Below are 6,623 nucleotides of genomic sequence, written 5' to 3'. Positions count from 1 at the left end.
GGGGTCCCCTGCTGGAGCTGCTGCCCCCGCGACCCGATACCGGATAAGCGGTCGAAGATGGATGGATGGATGGATGGTATTACCTGTGCGAGTAGTGGTCAAGAACGTAAAGTTGAATGAATGAGGTGTCGAGAATCAATCAGATTGGATCAAATATCATGTGTCCAATTCTGATAGGGGGATGGATTCTCATCATGTATCCAATTCTGTCCAGGGACGCAGAGAGCTGTGACCGGAGGAGAATCTTTAAGAAACCAATTAGAGACCAGGGGCATAATTTATAAAACCCGTTACTCAAAATAAAGTAGCATGAAGCAGAGTGAAATTTGCGGTTGCAACATCCTCGCAAAAGTGGGGATTTACAAGGAATTTCCATGCGTAAAAATTGGCCCAACTTTGACCGTGCGTGTCATGGTGCGTGACGCTCCCAAGGCTTGGTAGACTGCGTTTTAGGGACCTCCGATGGTACAAAATACACACTATACCATATGGACAAAGTACTCTGGATGCAGAGCCTGCATCCAGAACACCTTCGCCACTAATTACCCTGATGAAGCCAATATGACTCCAATCCACTACCGGTTTATTGGACTTTACAGACAATAAATATATAGCCCTCCAGTTCCTGATGACCTGTGTATTGCAACCAATCAAAAGCATGGCAGATTTGGCATTGTTCAAAGATTTTGCAAGAGAACCTCAATCTCACGATCACTGAATCATGTTTTTTCCCCATTTTTCCGTTTCATGGTCATAAAGGGCTGCTTTACAAGGCTGGAATATCTTTTGATATTGACCAATAAAGACTTTTTAGTGCACAAAATCTTTCAGAATAGAATCAATGCAGAGTTTTATAAATAAGGCCCCGGCATCAAGTCACATGCTTGCCAAAAAGTTTAAGAAAGTTGACTAAATTAACTGTGCCTCGCCGGTAAAGTGGACGAGAGCAGGCAACATCAGCTGGTGGCGGTGACAAAAATCCATTCTCAAGTCGGACAGTTTGCAGAGTGTAGTGCTATCTAATGGCCGATTCACAGTGCCATCTAATAGGCGATTCACTCAAAATTTGGCATAGATACTCTAGTGTATCATGTTTCATGGCAATCGGAATAAATCTTGGCAAAATACGCACCTTCATGTGTCTAGACGGCAGCCAACAGGAAGTTGATCCTCTTCAACTTGCGTATTTTTTGTGTGATTTCCTTGCCATAACTAGAGACGTTTTTACCTTACATTGGTGCCTTAAAATGTATCAGAATGAATGACTTGAAGTCTTTTACCCTCAAAATTTCCTGGGGGAAGACCCCCAAGCCCCCCTGGCTTTATGTTTTCTCCCAAAGGCCTATTCTCACCAAGGTAAAACCATAACGTATAATGCAGAGTTTGAGAGGTAAATCAGATGAAATGATGGTGGACCAGAAGACACTATGCACAGTGTCAATGAAGAAAAACACGGACAAGGAACAAAATACTGTAGACAATGACAGTAACAGCTTACAAACGGCACAAATACGACACCTCATTGTAAAACACTATATGGGCTTTTTTTTACTTTGCTAGAACTTTTTTGAATAGGTTATCTGTGGGTTTAGTTTAGTTGGGGAATACTGGTTTTCTTCAGTTAATTCTCCTCTCCTGTCTGTGGTTATTAGGGCCCGAGCCCGTTGCACCATTGGGGCCTTGTACTGAAAGTGCAAAGGAACCTTTGTTTTTGTAAGGATCATTTTTCAGAGTCCTTCGTTGCATTTGTAAGGGGGTTAGAGTACATGAAAACTCACACAAATGTGCTCGTATGAGTAAGAAGGCATTCTGACACTGAAGCTTCGACACATGCTTCAAACCATTTACTAGAATTCAATTTGAACCACTGCTCCAAAGGTTGCTTTGGTACGGAAAAATCATGTGACATATGAAGAATGAAGCAGAAACTGCTTCATCCTCAGAATTGATCACCTGGGTGGTTCTCAGCGCCCCCGCCACACGGAGACTAGTTGGGTGCCGTCAACTTTCACCGCCTCGTTTTGAGTTTAAATTGTAGCTCAAAGCATTAACATTAAGTATTTGGTTTGTAGCAACCACTATAGTCATTAGTTTGTTCGTATCGGTTTCTTTTACAGTTGTACATGACGACTCCATCACTGGAAAGATCTGAAGACCCACTGGTGTACTGGATAAATCATAAAAATGTGTTCCCTCACCTCTTTAAACTGGCTAAACATAAACTTCTCCAAATATGGAGATTGTTGTTGTTGTGACAACGTTGTGAGCAAAAAAATCGTTGAGTGTTCCCAATCCCACAAACCCCCTGGCCATAGTTACACAAGCACTAAAGAACCCATTTTCAAAACTAGTCCTCTAATTGGTTCAGTGCTTCACCAAAGCTTCATTTTTCCATCAATACATATGAGAACTGGTGAACATTGCAAAGAGTTAAAAGATTACACATATCCAGCAGTAGGTGTCACTATAGTAGAGACACGTGTTTGACCTCCCAAACCGTACATCGCAAATTCAAAAAACGTATATCCATGTGTTCCCAAAAGACAAAAATCTTAACACAGTTGTTCCTCATGTGCCAATGAGGCTGTGTGCCAATTATGGCGTCAATCGGCCTTTAGATGGTGTCACTCCCTGATGTAAGTTGAGTGCATGTGTCACTTTGGGACAAGTGAAGTTGTGAGTTGCGCATGTGTCACTTTGCGACAACCACTCTACAAGATGCTAACGAGAGACTTCTGAAATGTCAATACAGTAAAAATGGACCTACTTAACGAAGTTTGTTTACTGGTGGCTACAAGTTAGCATCAAACACAACTAGGCACTTGAATGGCGTTTTCAGCTAACGTTAGCAATCAAACAATCATAGATAGCTAAAACATTTTTGAAATGATTCCTATCTTCTGTTATTGTAATGAGAAAAGTTTATTAGTTCATGGATTTCACAAATTTCAGTATGACATTTTATGCTGTAACCGATTTAAATATGAGCATGCTCGACTCAAATTTGCACTCGACTCACATCGGGGAGTAACAGATGTTGCTGTTTTAATTTTTGTAAATAATTAGCAAATTTGCTTTATGCAAAATGTAATGTTAGCAAATGACTGGATTCATTTGTCTGAGGGAGAGGGGAAGTGGGAAGGCAGGCGCCAGGGACAGGGACAAAGAGACGGTGGTAGGAGAGTCTCAGGGGAGAGAGTACTTGGGGAGAGTGTGGAGGAGTCGGGTAGTATAGCCGAGGAGGGGAAACTGGAGCAGGGAGCGTAGACGAGGATCAGCAGGAGGGAAAGTGGAAAAAAAGAAAACAGCTGGGACAAATAGGGCAGGTCAACAGAACACTCAGATAGAAAAATATAATAATAAATAAAACAAAAACTCACGGTCAGCCGGACCCCAACCTTGACAGTAACTCCTCCTCGAGCGTGAGACCCGTCTGCTCAGAAATGTGCACGTAGACTCTGTGGACCCTCATGACAAACGTTATCAAAAGAATTTTGACAGCTAACAAATTTACAGAGGACCAATTTCCTGTAGGGGGCTGTCAAAACAGGAAGTTGGGTATCTTATCAAGATTTATTCCCATTGCCACCAAACATGACACAGTTGTTCCTTATGGGCTTGAGCATCCATGTCAAATTTAGAGGGAATTGGCCGTTAGATGGTGCTGTTCAATTTTTATTAAATATTTAGCCAAATAGCAATATGTGGGAAACCTACTTCGTCTAACTCCTCCTGGGCCATGAGTCCAATCTGCAAGAAAACTTTGATTACTAAATGTGATCAAAAGAATTTTGATAGCTAACGCAATGTGCAAGTCATGAAGGACCAACTTCCTGTAGTTGGCTGTTGAAACAGGAACGGTTGTATCTTGGCAGAAGTTATTCCAATTAAACGGAAATTTAGAATGTGTGGTCTACATGTGAGATTGAGTTTATACTCTTACGCTCTAGCCACACCCATGTACTCAGACCACGCCCTTTTTAGAACTTGTGAACTCTTTAAGGGAAACTCTTGTGAGAGGTATCATTGAACTCAGCAGAGAGTTTCCTTTTTAATTGGAAACTCTTATTGTTCTCATATGCTTAAGCCACGCTGTTTTTATTAACTAATATCCAGGTTTCTTTCACACTACTGTTGGAGGTTTCATTTAACTCAGCAGATTAATCCAACCCCCTTTAATTCCTACCTCACATGTTAGGCTCACTGAGACTCAGACAAGGACTAAAGAGGACACACCACTAATCCCGTCACTGCATTGAATCAGGACACACACACACAAACACAAACACACACACAAACGCACAGACCTCCTAGCTGAGCACTGCATTGCCTTTGGCATGTGAAGACCCCAGTTTGTCCAGAAAAAGCCTGCACATTTATAATTGGATTACTGGAATAAATGGCAGCAATAATAACAGGGGGAAGGATTAGTTGCCTACAGAAAATTAAAGTTAATGCTTCAGTTCTTTTGATTTACAGTAGGATATAATCCCATTCTGAAGCATGATTTATCGTAATTAGTTTATGGTTCCAATAGAGTTTTTTAGAAAAGACATCTTTAACCCTAAATGATGCATTCAAGTGATTGTGTGTGTGTGTGTGTGTGTGTGTGTGTGTGTGTGTGTGTGTGTGTGTGTGTGTGTGTGTGTGTGTGACTTTCTGCTTTCTACATGTGAATCTATCCAATTGTCAAACCATCTGTTATTGTTTGGATATACTTTATTCAGTTATTTATTTACAATCACATTACAAATATTGAAATAGAAACCGCAAGCAGCTTTCCATTTTTTATAATTAACAACACACATATACACACACACACACACACACACACACACACACACACACACACACAAATATCAATGTGCATACTCACCAAACACACAAGATCACCACTCATTCAAACACAAGTACAGAAAGAGACACAAAGAGAAACAGAACAATAGGCAATAAAAACATGTAACTAAATGCAAAACATTTCACACGGAAAAATCAAGTTTAGGCAGTTTGGAAGATAGGAGAGTTATCGGGGTAAACAAGAGGAAAGAGAAAATAAAGAAGAACACAGCTCTGCAACAGCAGAGAAACTCAAACAGAAATAGGTTTTTATGGGTATTTCTTTCGTAGCAAGACTCAGGTTTAAAGGAAATGCATATTAAAGGGGCAATTTCCCATTTTACTCAATTCAATTCAATTCAATTTTATTTATAGTATCAATTCATAACAAGAGTTATCTCAAGACACTATACAGATAGACCACACTCCTGATGTTCACTGTACTTTGAAGGAGAACTCTTAGCCTCTGAAAACAGTTGTATATGTTTTCTTTCACTGTGAAGAAGCTTTTGAACATCTGATAGAAATAACCCTAGTAAGTCAAAATTTTCTAATCAGAAAACCGGAAGAACCTCAACAACCTTAAAAACATGTCTGCTCCAAGCATTAACAGTAGTGAAAGCTGTGGTAACATACTGTTCATTAGCACTTCTTTCTCATTTGTGTCTCATTAAATCAGTCGTACACACAGCACTGTCCATCTTCTATCTTTTACAGTGGCCGAAGCTGGCAAATACACTGTAACTAAAAAAACACATGCAAAGAGACAAAACACAAGCAAGAAAACATCTTCAATATTTCGACAACACATGCGCAGGATTTAGTAAAGGAGCTGCATACACATACATGCTCCAGGGAACACAGAAACAATGCAAAATGAAAAGCACACAAACCCCGAAAGTAAATGCAACAAAAACTCTGCATCCACATCACACAACGGAAGTTCTCTAGGCCTCTAGAGGGAGCGCTAAGTGGAACAGCTTGACTTTCAACCCCACAGAGAGAGACACAGAGAGAGAGAAAGAGAGAGACACAGAGACAGAGACAGAGAGAGAGCTGATGAGAGGTTTTTTTAGTAAATAAGGGAGAAAGGGGATTCCCGCCCCTGCAGTCATTGTCGAAGTGTCCTTGGGCAAGACACTGAACCCCGAATTGCCCCCGGTGCTGCGTATCGGATGAGTGGGGCAAAATTCCTCCAGGACGCTGTAAAAGCCTCATTGCACGTTATCGCAAACACTCGGTTGCAGTTGTTGCTTCTAAGGGTGGCCCAACTAGTTATTAGGTTTAGGGGTCAATCACTTTTTCACACAGGGCCATGATGGTTTGGATTTTTTTTCACCTTTAATAATAAACACCTTCATTTACAAATTGCATTTTGTGTTTACTTGTGTTGTCCTTGACTATTGGTTAAATCGGTTTGATGTTCCGAAACACTTAAGTGTGACAAACATGCAAAGGAACAGGAAATGAGGAAGGGGGCAAACACTTTTTCACACCACTGTAGATTTGTATACATTTGAAGGTGTACTCAAAACAAAACATTTAGTCATATAGAGAGACCCCAAAATGAAATATTACAAATGAATGATTTAGCAAAGTGGAAACAAATTTGAGATCACTTTCCAATAGGTATATATCATATATTATTATATTATTAATATATATTTCATAATACCTACAGATGTTTGCTTTCAAATGAAAGAACACCTTACTCCCTCTCACCCACAAATAAGGGTGTATACGTGTGTGTTTGTGTGTGTGTGTGTGTGTGTGTGTGTGTGTGTGTG

This window comes from Etheostoma cragini, chromosome 15, assembly GCF_013103735.1.
Source record: "Etheostoma cragini isolate CJK2018 chromosome 15, CSU_Ecrag_1.0, whole genome shotgun sequence".
Classification (NCBI taxonomy): Eukaryota; Metazoa; Chordata; class Actinopteri; order Perciformes; family Percidae; genus Etheostoma; species Etheostoma cragini.
The sequence above is the reverse complement of the archived record's forward strand: the minus strand, read 5'-3'. Positions refer to the sequence as shown.